The following is a 15,581-nucleotide window of genomic DNA, read 5'->3' as shown; positions in this document are numbered from 1 at the left end:
TGAGGAAGATAGACAAATAGAATCTGAAGGACCCACAGGAACGTAAAACTTTAGATTCACTAATAAGGAAGAGAGCAGCTTGTTTGATCTTCACTAGACCAAATAATCTATTTAGAAAGATGTTACTAAATATCGCAGAGCAAAAGCTAAGAAAGCAGTCTTGTAAACACAATACTGCTTGATCCCAAGACAAGCCAAGACACTGTTGCTTTTGGGCAAGAAACAGCAAGGCTAACTAGTTTAAAAAAAAAAAAAAAGCTTTAAGAAGAAATACTGAAATACAAGAATAAATTCCACTTTCCTTTGACTTTCATCTGAAAAGCCAGCAGATAGGAGAGGCAACCTTTAGTAAAACTATATTTATGAATTCATAACTAACATCAACCTTTCTCCAAACAATACAATAAAAGGTTCATTCTGAAAAAGATTTCATATTCTCTAAATCACAACACAAATTAAACATTTAAAGTGAAAATAATAAAGGAAACAAAAATCTGGAGAAGTATGCCATACTAGTGAGTTCCTTAAAGTAGCTGAAATAAAAACTAAAACTTGTTTGCGTTTATAGAAATTAAATGAACTACCTCAAACCTATATATTACCAAAAGATAAGAGAAAATACGTTACTGTCTAAGCTAAGTTACTGTCCAGAGTAATAAAATTTTTCTCAAGTAACTGTTGCTTTATATAATAACTAGAGGCCTGGTGCATGAAATTCGTGCACAGGTGGGGGGGGGGGTGTCCCTCAGCCCAGCCTGCACCCTCTCCAATCTGGGACCCCTCAGGGGATGTCCGACTGCCGGTCTAAACCGGCAGGTGCAGTCAGACATCCCTCTCACAACCCGGGACTGCTGGCTCCCAACTGCTCGCGTGCCTGCCTGCCTGATTGCACCTAAAGGCTTCTGCCTGCCAGCCTGATCGACGCCTAACCACTCCCCTGCCAGCCTGATCGACGCCTCCCCTGCCATCCCGGTCATCCCCAATTGCCCTCCCCTGCTGGGCTGATCGCCCTCAACTGCCCTCCCCTGCCGGCCTGATCGCCCTCAACTGCCCTCCCCTGCTGGCCCGGTCACTCCCAACTGCCCTCCTGTCGGCCCAGTTGCCCCTAACCGCCCTCCCCTGCTGGCCCGGTTGTTCCTAACTGCCCTCATCTGCATGCCCGGTCACCCTTAACTACCCTCCCCTGCTGGCCTGGTCCCCCCCAACTGCCCTCCCCTGACGGCCCAGTCACCCTTAACTACCCTCCCCTGCTGGCCTGGTCCCCCACAACTGCCCTCTCCTGCTGGCCCGGTCGCCCCCCAACTGCCCTCCCCTGACGGCCTGGTCACCTCTAACTACCCTACCCTGCTGGCCTGGTCGCCCCTAACTGCCCTCCCCTGCTAGCCTGATCACCCACAACTGTCCTCCCCTGCCGGCCATCTTGTGGCTGTGGGCACTGCCATCTTTGAAGGTGGGGGCAGTCAATTAGCATATTCCCTCCTTATTGGCTGTGGGCACCACCATATTTGCAACAGCGTGAGAGTCAATTAGCATATTCCCTCTTTATTAGATAGGCTATCTGCACATTTATCAGTTTTATATATATAAACAAGCATCAAAGCGCCACAAGATACTTCCATCTTTGAAGCAAAACAGACAGAACACTGGAAAAAATTAAATAAAAACTTGTAAGAAACTTTACAAATTAAAAAGTAGAAATTTAGCCCTGGCTAGGTAGCTCAGTTGGTTAGAGCATCATCCCAATACACCAAGTTTGCAGGCTCGATCCATGGTCAGGATACATACAAGAATCAACCAATGGCCCTAACTGGTTTGGCTCAGTGGATAGAGTGTCGGTCTGAGGACTGAAGGGTCCCAAGTTCGATTCCGGTCAAGGGCATGTACCTTGGTTGCGGGCACATACCCAGTAGGGAGTGTGCAGGAGGCAGCTGATCGGTGTTTCTCTCTCATCGATGTTTCTAACTTTCTATCCCTCTCCCTTCCTCTCTGTAAAAAATAAAATATATTTTAAAAAAAGAATCAACCAATGAATTCATAAATAAGTGGAACAACAAATTTATGTCTGTCTCTCTAAAATCAATCAATAAAAAAATAAAAAGTAGAAATTTAATACAGAAAAATCAGAATTAAAAGCAAATGTGCTCCCTGGCTGGGTGACTCAGTTGGTTGAAGCATCACCCCATATACCAAAAGGTGGCAGGTTCAATCCCCAGTTAGGGAGCATAGGAGAGGCATCCAATCGATGTTTCTCTCTCACATCTATGTTTGTTTCTCTCTCCCTTCCACTCTCTCTAAAATCAATAAATATGTATCCTCAGGTAAGGACAAAAAAAAAAAAAAAAGCAAATGTGCTTTCCAACAGATGCATGAGTAAGAAAAGGCAAAATTAAACATAATTTTACAAGACATCCTATCTAATAAAGACAGAATATGCAAATTGACCATCACTGCACGACAAAGATGGAAACGCCCACAGCCAATAAAAAGGGAATATGCAAATTGGCGTGACAAAGATGGTGGCAGCTGGGCTGGGACACTTTCGTCATTGCCATGGCAAGCATTCCACCCCGTCCCGGATGCTCCGGGCCTCTGGGCAGCGCGGAAAGGCGGAAGGCGGCTCTAGGCCAGAGCGAAGGTGGTGCCAGCAGCCAGGGGAAGGAAGGCCTATTCTTACACGAATATTCGTGCATCGGGCTTCTAGTATACTTGAGGCCCAGTGCACGACATTCGTGCACTGGGGGTGTGGGGGCACCTCAGCCCGACCTGCACCCTCTCCAATCTGGGAGCCCTCAGGGGAGCCCTCTCCAATTCGGGAGTTTCTGTCTGTCTTTGCAATCATATGAGCAAATTGTCTGAGACACAACTCAGTTTGGTTTGTTGCTCACAGAATAGAGGCATTTTTTTTTCTTTGCTTCATTGGTGAAGATTTCCTATAAGTTTTAGGATATCTTCCCTTTAATTTTTCCTAGACACTCTGATTTTACTTATGTCTCTCACCTTTGCTTTCCGTCCAACCCCCACCGCAACAGTAACTTGCTCCAGGCTCACTTTGCTCTAGTGCAGTGATGGCGAACCTATGACACGCGTGTCAGAGGTGACACACGAACTCATTTTTTTTTTGGTTGATTTTTCTTTGTTAAATGGCATTTAAATATATAAAATAAATATCAAAAATATGTCGAAACCGGTTTGGCTCAGTGGATAGAGCGTCGGCCTGCGGACTGAAGGGTCCCGGGTTCGATTTCGGTCAAGGGCATGTACCTGGGTTGCGGGCATATCCCCAGTGGGGGATGTGCAGGAGGCAGCTGATCGATGTGGTGTTTCTAACTCTCTATCCCTCTCCCTTCCTCTCTGTAAAGAATCAATAAAATATATTTAAAAAATATATATATATATAAGTCTTTGTTTTACTGTGGTTGCCAATATCAAAAAATTTCTATATGTGACACAGCACCAAAGTTAAGTTAGGGTTTTTCAAAATGCTGACACGCCGAGCTCAAAAGGTTCGCCATCACTGGTCTAGGAGATCCGTCTGCCACCAGAACTACGATTCCAGCATTCCTGGTGCTCCCGCACTCTGAGCTTCCGCTTCCGGTCCTGGGGCTGCCATCAGAACTACTATTCCCATGCATCTGTTGGAAAGCACATTTGCTTTTTTTTTTTTTTTTTTTGTCCTTACCTAAGGATACATTTTTATTGATTTTAGAGAGAGTGGAAGGGAGAGAGAAACAAACATAGATGTGAGAGAGAAACATCGATTGGATGCCTCTCCTATGCTCCCTAACTGGGGATTGAACCTGCAACCTTTTGGTATATGGGGTGATGCTTCAATTCCTGGTGCTCCCAACGCTCTTGGTTTTCCCTCCCTGCTCTGTCTCTGTCCCATGGCCTCCCACTCTGCCAAGTTCTCCAAGCCGCTCCACTCTCCGCCGGCTCTCCCGCTCTGCTCTCTGCCCGGCGGCTTGGGGGGGAGAGACCAAGGGAGCCACGTCCCCTCAAGCCACCAGCTCTCCCACTCTGCTCTCCGCCCGGCGCCTGTGTATGCAAATTAACCCGCCGTTTTGTCGGGTTAATTTGCATACACACTCCTGATTGGCTGGTGAGCGTAGTGGAGGGATGGTTAATTCACATGTTTCTTTCTTATATTAAGATAATAAAACCCTAATATGCAAATCAATTAAACAGCAGAACGACAGGTCGCTATGATGTGCACTGACCACCAGGGGGCAGACGTTCAATGCAGGAGCTGCCCTGATCTAGGGCAGCTCCTGTGTTAAGCATCTGCCCCCACCCTCACCCCACCAAGAGGGAGGCGACCAAGGCGGTGATCGGGGGGCGTGGCCGGCCAAGGTGGGTGCCAGTGGGCGGGGATGAGGGGGGCAATTGCCCCACCTGCCGGTCACCCCGCAGATGGCCCTGATCACCGGCCAGGCCTAGGGACTCTACCCTATATATTGGGAACAGTCCCTTAGATTTAAAAATTAAAACCTAGCAAGGCTACTCTAACACTGAAAAAACAGGATGATACAGCGATGACATACATGGACTCTGGCTTGCACATTTTTTGGTCAGCCCTGATTATGACACTTACAACTGTGTGACAAAGCCAATTACTTAACTTTTCTCTGCTTCAGTTTTTCCACCCATAAGGTGGGGAAAATGGTACTACTGCCTCAGAAGGATCATGTTATGTACTACTTTTTATAATCAGGGCAAAAAAATGTAGCTGCCCATACAACAGCAAGATGCCTTTCACCTGTATGAAAAGTATAGTCACTGGTACATGCAGCGTCCCGGATTGCAAAAGGAATGTCCGACTGCTGGTTTAGGCCCGGCATCCCCTGAGGGGTCCCAGATTGCAAGAGGATGCAGGCGGGCTGAGAGACTTCCCCCCACCCCCACCCCATGCACGAATTTCATACACCGGGCCTCTAGCTTAGAACAGTATCACAAGAAACAACATAAAAATAGGCTGTATTGCCGAAACCGGTTTGGCTCAGTGGATAGAGCGTCGGCCTGCGGACCGAAGGGTCTCAGGTTCGATTCCGGTCAAGGGCATGTACCTGGGTTGCGGGCACATCCCCAGTGGGAGATGTGCAGGAGGCAGCTGATGGATGTTTCTCTCTCATCGATGTTTCTAACTCTCTATCTCTCTCCCTTCCTCTCTGTAAAAAATCAATAAAAATATTTAAAAAAAAATAGGCTGTATTAAAAAAAAAAAAAAAAAGGCTGTATGATGAGCATATACTAGGTAATTTTTTTTTCTTTTAATCTTCACCCAAGGATATTTTTCCATTGATTTTAGAGAGAGTGGGAGACAGAGAGAAACATCAATGTGAGAGAAACACATTGATCGGTTGCCTCCTGCATGCACCCTGTCCAGGGTCCGAGCCAGGGAGGAGCCTGTAACCGAGGTACATGCCCTTTACCAGAATCGAACCTGGGACTCTTCAGTCCACAGGTTGATGCTCTATCCACTGAACCAAACCAGCTAAGGCATAATGGGCAATTTTTAAGTTACTTGTATGTAGCTCATATCCTTCAACATGTTAAAACCTATCATACCATAGAAAATGAACAAACACATCCCCTCCACTTTTCTGTCAAACACAACCATTAAGCATTCATTTTCAGTTAAGACACAGATCGTACATGTTCAACTGATACTGATCACTTAAAGATTCCATTCAACCCAAAAACTCATAAAATTTTTGCAATGTAGGCAACAACATGAAAATTAGTTATAAAACTACCACAGCACTAAGATGAGAAACTTGTATTAGGATACAGAAGTTCATTATCAAAGATATTAAGCTTCAATTCACACAGATTCTATAAAATAGTTTAATATAGCTCTGGCTTAAGTGGTCAGTTTCACCCAACTTTTACTTATTTTACTTATTATTGGAAGGAGGAGACAGTACTAATAACCACTTACAGTCAACATTCTGAGTGACAACTAAACATTAAATGCGATCAAATTAAAATCATACAGTGTTTCTTGTGCCAGTTTATAAAACAAAAACAAAAGCATCATCACTCTAAGTTAACACCATTCAATAATCTGAGATATTTTAATTGCAGCTGCAATGTTTGTGTTAGTTGCCTAAGTGTATGACTCACTCTCAGAAAGGTTCTCCCAAGACTTTTGGATTTTTGAGAATGCAGAAACCATAACTGGAGCATACTGTGTGGGAAGTGTCATGACAGTGAATGAATAAAAGGAGAAAAGAACTCATGATATAATTTTTAAAAAGTTTCTTATAAAAAGCAAATCACTTACAAAAGGCAGATTTTTCTGCAGAAAAACAGGAAAGGCACTGAGAATCCTTGGTGGGTTGGATTCAGGGCACTTCTTATACTAGAATTAGAGGCCCAGCGCATGAAATTCGTGCATGGGTAGGGTCCCTAGGCCTGGCCTGCAATCAGGGCTGATCTCCCTGCCCCCCACTGCCACCACTTGCCCTCTGTGTGTGGGGCGACTGGCAGGGCAATCGGACCCCAGTGCCACCTGCGACCACTGCCACCCACCCCTGGTTCCCGGTTCCCCATTGGGCGATTGGGGCCTGTGGGCTGGGGGCAGTTCCTGCATTGAGCGTCTGCCCCTAGTGGTCAGTGCACATCATAGCTGACGGGTCATTCCACTGTCTGGTTGATTTGCATATTATGCTTTTATATATATAGATATAGAAGATATACAGTAACTTACTGGTTTCCTTGTCTGGCTCAACAACTAGACTGTGGGCAACCTAAGACCAAAAGCTGTATGGTCTTAGAATCATTAGTACCAACTTTCCTAAATGCCCAGCACATAGAGGGCCCTAGGTAGGTGTTTTCATAAAACTGATTATTGAATAATCAATCTTACATTTGCCTTTTATTTTACAAAGCAGTTTTACAAACATTACCTTTTTTGAGCCACAAAACAATCTTGTGAAGTGGGAAGGGCATTATTTAACCAAATGGCTTTTGTTTTTATAAAGAGTTGTTAATTCACTGACCTACACAACCCTGAGACCACAAAGATAATCACATATTTATTCATCATTGTGATGCCATCTCCTTGGGACTTCCAACATTCTTGTAAAACCCAGAGGATTTGCTAGCATGTTCTGTGCTGGCTCTTCACCACAGGTAGGAATCACACAGCTTCAAATTTTACAGAAGGGTTTTAAATACATAAAATAGTGTTTAAGGACGGGTCTTCTAGAAACCAGACATTAAGAAGCATCCTAAGCTATTTTTCCTGACCCTGTTCTTTTTGAGAAGGGAAGGAATTACAAAAGGCAAAATGCTGGAGAGTGAATGATGTCATGATTGTCATGAAGTTGCATCAATACCTAATGATGATTTAGCACAACAATGCAACACATTATGCCAAGAAGCATAATGTCAAACCACCAAGATGTTTTACTGCATTAATTTCATGACTCTTTATTATTAGCAAATTGAAATAGAGAGTGACTCTCCAATTTTCTAAGACGGAGAAGTTGTTGGTTCAGGTTTATGTCCTTAGCAAAGGCACTAAGAAAATCTATAAATCTCTATGGAGATGGCTTTAAGAAAAGGTAAAATCGCTGATATTAAGCTAACAGTTGTCATTTTAACAATTAAAAGCTTTATAAAATAGACAAAACACCCCTGGATCAATGTAGATTGAGTAATATATTTATACCAGGCATGTCGAAGGCAGTCACAGGGTATAAAATAACTACATACAAAGGAAAAGATACCCAATCAGATTACACAGATGAATAGGCTCAAAGTTAGGAACTTGACACAGAGCATCATTATTCACTGTCAAAGCTACAGAGTGAAATGTTGAACGTTCAAATCCAAATGATGGCACTTCCCCTGAAAGTAGCCTGTCCACATGACGTCATCATTTTAAGCACAGCAAAACACATTTAAGTTACAAAAGGTGTTTGGAGTGTCCAACCCAAAGCCATCCCCCTCCACCATCCCCCACAGCACAATTCCAACGGAGGCCATCAGCCCTCAAGAAAAAGACCACAAGACGTCAAACCGACTTCCCTCCTGAGAAAAACGACACCAGCCTTTTAAATGAGCATTTGGACAACAAAAAGTTGTTCTCAAAAAGGAACGAGCATAGAACCAGGTCCCTGCCAGCAAGCGAGAACCGGTAATGGGTGTGAATCTTCATCCCGCGCCATCAGAATCCTACCATAGAAAAGTCCCAAAGCGTGGCAATTAAGAAACGAAGCTTTTCTTTTCCTGGTAAAATCCGGGAGATTTTACAGACAACAAGCAACGGGCTCTTCCGAATCAACCATCCAAAGGTTTCAAATGAGGGAGCACTTCATGAGCACGGAAGTTACTCTGCAGGGACTGTGAAGACCTTTTTTTTTTTTTTTTTCATTCGTTTACAAATCCATTCCCACCCTCCACCGTCTCCAGTGCCCAGCCGACTCTCGGCAGAGGGCTTCCCCGGCCACAACGTGGATGGCTATCGCAACCACCGAGACCCAGTCCCCACGTCGCCGGGGGTGGGAAGGGACGCACTCGGGAAGCTCAGGGGTAGGTGCTTGTGTTTTATTTTTTTTTAGGCCAATTCCAAAACCTGCCCTTCGCAGCTGCAGCCTGGGCGATGCTGGCCCCTCGCCGCAGCCCCAATTTCCGAGGGCACGGACTCCGGCTTCTCGGGCAAGGCGTTCAAGGTTCGGGGGTGGGGAAAGGTTACCTGCCGTCCCTACAGCCATCCCGGCCCGGGTCACGCACCCTGTCGTGGCCCCGGGGAGGGAGAGGACCGCCCTGGAGGACAGGGGCCGGGCTCACTCCCATCCCCATGGCTGGAGGAAGGGCTCTCCTCCTCCTCGCCTAACCCAGAGAGAGGCCGTGGATGACGACTGCAAGGTCTCCCGTCCAGCCGGCACCGACCACCGCGCGGGGAGCAGGGCCTGCGCGGGACCCGGGGTGCCCACTGCCCGCTGCGGGCCCGGGGCATAAAGGGCAGGAGGCGCCAGCTCCCTGCCGCGGCCCCGGGAGGGGAGAGACCTCACCTGGCCCAGCCCGCGCCACGCTCTCGGGTTAGCTCCGCTGACGACAGCGGTGAGGGAGCCCGGGCAGGGCCAGAGCAGAAGCGCTCCGCCTCAGGCCGTGCTTGCCGCACTCGGGGTTCCTCACAGCGGGCCGGACCCCGAGCCGCCCGGAGCCGCCATCTTCCTCCACTCAAACGCCGCCGCCGGGGCTGCTCTGGCCGGGAGAAGACAGCGCGAAGTGCGCATGCGCGGGGCCCAGCGCGGAGGACGCGCGCGCGCGCACACGTCGGCGGCCGGGGGCGGGGCCGTTTGGGAAAGAGGCGTGGCCCCGGGCTGAGGGTCTCCGGGGAATGCAACCAGCTTCGCGGAGCGCAGCAGGAGCGGAGAAACATCGCGCTTCCGCGCCCTTCTTCCTGGGGTCTCTCTCTGGAGCCAACCCAGGTCAGCACCCACCCTTCTTCTCAATGCCTGGGGCAACTGGCTTGAGACCGTGATGTTAGGCAAGAATTAACCCATTGTACGCCTGGGGGCCTGATGTGGAAGTTGGACGTGCCATTGGATGTTAACTGGAGGGAAATTCAGTTCCTTGGTTGTGCAAGCGAAGCCTCCCTTAACTATAACCACCACTGTGTGACATGTGACTAACTCCATTTTTTTCAGATGAGTAAACAGGCGCAAAGAAATATCTCCTTTTCCCAAGGCCACACACCTTAAGGGACGGGAGGCAGGATAGGATTTGAACTCAGGTTTATCTGGTTCTCAAGCTCCTGTACTTGCCACTATCGCTATCCCCAGGCCAGACAGCGGAGTCCAGCAAAATCCCCCTTCCTCGGTAGCAATCTGGTGCGTAGGTGAGAATCTTCATGGATCCATCGGGGCAGCAAGTGGTCTAAGGAAATGCCAGAGATACAGAAGCCCTTGCACCGAAAACTAAAGGAACCTTGAGGTGCCAGCCCACCACCCTGGGATATCTCTTGGGACACCGCGCTGGATCAGAACCCAAGTCCCCTCTCAAATTGGGATAGCATTGCACTAACGAGCAGACTTGAGTCATCCTAACTCTAGAAATCACTAGATCTGTGTCACCAGTCCCACCACCCCTAGTGTAGAGCTCCGTGTCACAAACACTGGACCGCTATTAAGTGCTTCCTTGTAAAAATGTTGGTTCTAGGGCCCATCTTAGAACCTGTCTCACACTTTTTCTAAAGCTCCCTAGGGATTCTGACCCCAGTTAGGCTTGGAACTGCTGGATCATGTTAGATCAGGTTCAAATACAGAACCACTTCATCCTGAATCTCCTAGATCAAAGACAGCAAGAATTTTTTGTCTGTTTTCTTCACTACTTTATCACCTACTATAGAGACTGGCTCACAGTAGGGACTCACTAAATACTTAATGAATGAACTGGGAATTTAACAACTAAGAGGGCAGACAGTCAAATATTTAGTGAGCACCTACAATGTGCCAAACCATGTGATACATACAGTATCACATGTGATATGTGATAAATGAAACTTTAAAAATTGCTGCTCTCATGAAGGGCCCCTACAGTCTACTGAGAGGCAAAGCTGTGCTCAGAAGCCAGTCTAGGTTCAGAGGCTAGGCAAAGCTCCGAGACCAGGATGTCCTTGCTTGATTAGGCTAGGCTCCAAGGTTAGGCTGGGCTCTCCAAGGCCCCAAGGATCAACTAGGCTTGGCTCTCTGAGGCCCTGAGACTAGGCTCTATGGCTTCCAGGCTAGACTAAACTCTGAGGACAGGCTGTCCTCCATCAGCTAGGCTAGGCTCCTAGTCCAGGTTGTCCTCGCTGGCCAGGCTAGGCCCTGAGGCGAGACGAGGTTCTCTGAGCTTCTGAATCTAGGCTCCGAGGCTAGCATGCATCTTTAATGATGTCATGCTAGGCATTGATAAGTCACATGCTCTGTTCTTGTGTTGGCAGTGGCAACTTACAATGAGTCTAAAGGTCTGAGCACCAGACTGGCCTGCAGGGAACAGTCACTCATTCCAAACCACGCACCCCTGCCCCCCAATTCCTTCTGAATTCCATCATGAGCCATGGATTGGTTTTATTTGTGTGTGTACAAACTACACAGAATTATAAAAATATACTTACAGATGTTCCACAGTGCTATAATCCGGAGCAAAGAAATACCTCCTTTTTTTTAAAGTACATTTTTATTGATTTCTGAGAGGAAGAGAGAGACAGGAACATCAATGATGAGAGAGAATCATTGATCAGCTGCTTCCTGCACAGTCCCTCCAGGGAATTGAGCCCACAATCCAGGCATGTGCCCTGACCAGGAATGGAAACGGCAAATTTTAGTTTACAGGATGACATCCAACCAACCGAGCCACACCAGCCAGGACAAAAAAAAATCATACTTAAAAAAAAAAGTATTTCCCAATCCCCTAGCTACCTGGTAAACTTCTTTCCTCCACTGAGATGACTACTATTACAAGTTCCTGATATCTTTCCAGACATGCATACACAAACACACATATACACATATAAATAAATACACATAAAGTAGCAGCAAACTATACACAATACTCTGTACCTTGCTTTTTGTGTGTGTTTTTTTGAAGTACAGTCCTTCAGGTCATTTGATGTCAGCATATTTAGAACCATCTAAATTTTGTTAACTAATTGCATTCTATTCCTTTGTATGGAGATACCATCTATATCTATAAAAGGCTAATATGCAAATTATCCCCGAGGGGGTTCGACCGGGAGCTTGATTGCTCACTATGACATGTGCTGACCACCAGGGGGTGGCGAGGAACCAAGAAGGCCCCAGCCGGAAAGAAGGCACTGGCCGGCAGCTGGAAGGCCACGATCAGCCCTTATCGCCAGCACAACTGTCCATGCACAAATTTTGTGCACCGGGCCTCTAGTATATCTTTAAAACAAATCTTCTAGTAATAAACATTTAATTTGTGTCCATGTCTTTGTGATTATAAACAAAGTAGCAATGAATATCCTTAAATTTTTGTTATACCTATAAGCAAATGTATCTACAGAAAAATTTACTAGAAATGCAATTACTGGGGCAAAAGGCACATGCATGCATTTTAAATATTAAAAATATAAAAAGATAGTTTTATATTTTTAATCTTCACCTGAGGATATTTTGTCCATTGGGGGTTTTTTTTGGTGTTTTTTGACTCTTCAGAGTCCAAGGCCAACACTCTAACCACTGAACAACTGGCCAGGGTGCCATTTCTTTCTTTCTTTCTTTCTTTTTTAAATATATTTTTATTGCCCTAGCCGGTTTGGCTTACTGGATAGAGCGTCGGCCTGGGGACTGAGGGGTCCCGGGTTCGATTCCGGTCAGGGGCATGTGCCTTGGTTTCGGGCACATCCCCAGTAGGGGGTGTGCAGGAGGCAGCTGACCAATGCTTCTCTCTCATCGATGTTTCTGGCTCTCTATCCCTCTCCCTTCCTCTCTGTAAAAAATCAATAAAATATATTTTTTTTAAAAAATATTTTTTAAATTGATTTCAAAGAAGAAGGAAGAGGGAGAGAGAGATAGAAACATCAATGATGCGAGAGAATCATTGATCGGCTGCCTCCTGCAAAGCCCCCTACTGAGAATTGAGCCTGCAACCCAGGCATGTGTCCTTGACTGGAACCGAACCCAGGACCCTTCAGTCTAAAGGTGATGCTCTATCCACTGGCCAAACCAGCTAGGGCAACCATTTATTTCTTAACACAACTGTCCATATAACCTTAGTTTATACATCAGATGGAAACTTTTCTCACTATGGGCTTTGTTCTTATATTCCCATCACATATCAGAGTGTTTTTGTGGTGTATCTGTTCTGAGTGCCTGCTGTTCTGAGTGCAAGTCTCTAAGTTCCAAACATAAATGATGTATCAAACATATTTTACAAGAAAAAGAAGCTCATGTTTTAGGGTCTCTGCCACTGCAGGGGGCTTTCCCCCCAGAAAGAAACCATCACTTCCTCAATTTTGGAGCTTATTTAGTCCCATCTTTTCATTCTACCGATGAGGAAGGGACTTGCCCAAGTTCACAGGGGGCCTATTTGATTTACTAGGCCTGGCCTCCAGATTGATTGCTCATTTGGTGAAACAAAGGCTATTTCCTTTGTAGCATCCTCTCGGATGATCTTCAAGATCTCTCTTTCTGGCCTCCTAGAAAATTCAGTCCCAGGAATGCCCAACTAATTCCTTTGTTAAGGATCATTGCCAAATATAACAAAATTGTAAGAAACTATCTCCCTCTGCTGGTAACATGCTATTATGACAAAACCTAAAACTACTGCGCGTCAGTTGCATTTATGAAAATCACACCTCAAGAGTGAGACTTAGGTGATGTCTGATAGACAGTTTCCACCACCTTGCCTTCGCCAAGGCTCAGTCAGGATAATTCACTCAAAAGAATGGTAAACAGGAGAATGTATTCAAAGTAAATATAGTTCCAGAGAGTGAAAAAGACAAAACCCTTTATCTTTGGGCAAATTGGCCAGATTGTTAGTAATATTTTAGAAATAGAAAATTAGAGTTGCTAGTGGAATATGCATGTGGAGATGCCAATAAGAAGTCTATCTATCTGGATCAGAAATACCAGGTCGGTTCAGGGCTGGAAATCAAATTTGGGCTTTTTTAGCATACAGCAGGTAACTTACACCATGAGCATCTAAGTAAGAACAGTGGACCGAGGACAGACCCAAAGATGAACAATATTTCAGAGACAAGAAATCATGAAACCAGAGAATTAGCACGTCACTTTAGCTTCTAAGTAAAGATTAGTAACATTTAAAACATGACTCCAATTTATTATAATCATCATAACCATTAGGAATACAAATTGCATAATTTCGAAACAGAAAGCTGTTCCTTCAGACAGATTAATGACATGCTGTAGACACATCCCAATTCAAATAACTTGATTATAGCAGCCAAATGCAGCACTACTGAACGGCACGTTTTTAACAGAGTGGCCTACAGAAATATGTCAGTGAGGATAAAAACATGGGTGCTTGCCTTTTACCCTGCTTTTGTGGTTTGAGAAAAAACGCACCATCAGAGATGTGAGGATTATAAATCTTACTAGAGGCTCAGTGCACAAAATTCATGCATGGGAGGATGTTCCTCAGCTCCACCTGCACCTTCTCCAATCTGGGACCCCTCGGGGGCCTAAACTGGCAGTCGGACATCCCTCTCACAATCTGGGACTGCTGGCTCCTAACCACTCTGCCTGCCAGCCTGATAGCCCTCTAACTGCTCCCCTGCTGGCCTGATTGATGCCAAACTGCTCCCCTGCTGGCATGATCATCCCCAACTGCCTTCCCCTGCAGGCCTGAGGGGACTGGGGGATTGAGGCTGGATGAGGTGGGGCTGAGGGCACTGGGTGCCACCATCTTGTGGTTGTGGTTGCCGCCATCTTGTGAGGGTGTGATGGTCAATTAGCATATTCCCTCTTTATTAGATAGGATGGCAGGCAAACCCCATAATAATAATAGGCAACCTTTAGAACTCCTACTATAGGTTAAGCGCTGTTCTAAGCTTTTCAGCATACATAGCACCTCCTCACAATCTACTTTTTTAAAAAAATATATTTTATTGATTTTTTACAGAGAGGAAGGGAGAGGGATAGAGAGTTAGAAACATTGATGAGAGAGAAACATCGATCAGCTGCCTCCTGCACACCCCCTATTGGGGATGTGCCTGCAACCAAGGTACATGCCCTTGACCGGAATCGAACCTGGGACCCTTGAGTCTGCAGGCCGATGCTCTATCCACTGAGCCAAACCAGTCAGGGCCCTCACAATCTACTTTTGAAGAAGCTACTACTACTATTATTATCTCTCTTTTTTTTTTTACATTTGGGGAAACTAAGGCACCGAAACCTTAAGTAACTTAAATACGATCACACAGCAGCTCAAGTTGGAAGTTTCTGAAGTTGAACTTTAAAAGTCCAAGATCCCCACTTCTATGTTGCAGCAAAGTAAAACAGAACATTGTTTAGGAAGATGCATAAATACATTTTTGAGGTAATGTTAATGTTTGTATCTGTTAAAGACTCAGAAGATCTTTAGTAGTTCTGGTTGCCTAGCTCAGATGCAATATTACCAGCTAACAGTAATGTTTTTACCTCCCAGTAGACGATATCATTGTTAACTGAAGCTTGGAATACTGCTTCTTAAGAAGAAAATACTGTAATCATTATCACCCTATCAGATAGAAATAATAACATGTTTTATGCATCAGCAAATACTTTTCATTCTTTGTTGAGGTATAAAAATATTTTCAGACTTTTGCAAAAAAACAACATGGACTCTATAAAAACTACTTAAAAACTCAAAAAATGTTGTTCAGTCATTGACTGCCCTTAGAAAAGATGGTTCCAAAGATCACACTTCCTGTACTCAAGACGATTCACGTGGAGTCCATTCAGTGTAACACTTTGCCCTTAAAAAAAATGGCAGCACCCTAATTTCCTCGCCCTCTTCCAAGATGGCTTCCTTGACAATCCTGGACCCTATGCTTGGCTCCTCTTCCGGGGCTTGGCAGGGGGCGGGGTCCATTGAGTAACTTGCGTGCTGGAGCCCGCGACGGA

The 15,581-nt window shown here is 45.6% G+C and overlaps 1 protein-coding gene across 2 annotated transcripts in view; it reads right to left on the bottom strand.

The window, feature by feature from the left end:
• Positions 1-9,216, bottom strand: part of FBXO42 (F-box protein 42) — an 85,874-nt gene extending 76,658 nt beyond the window's left edge. For both annotated transcript variants that reach the window (XM_006105749.3, XM_023746690.1), the window contains exon 1: positions 9,021-9,216. The gene's annotated coding sequence lies outside the window, so the exon portion shown is untranslated. The remainder of the gene's footprint in view (positions 1-9,020) is intronic.
• Positions 9,217-15,581: the final 6,365 nt, after the last annotated feature.

Source organism: Myotis lucifugus, unplaced genomic scaffold (genome assembly GCF_000147115.1).
Source record: "Myotis lucifugus unplaced genomic scaffold, Myoluc2.0 scaffold_720, whole genome shotgun sequence".
Classification (NCBI taxonomy): domain Eukaryota; kingdom Metazoa; phylum Chordata; class Mammalia; order Chiroptera; family Vespertilionidae; genus Myotis; species Myotis lucifugus.
This window is presented reverse-complemented; position numbering and strand designations above follow the sequence as displayed.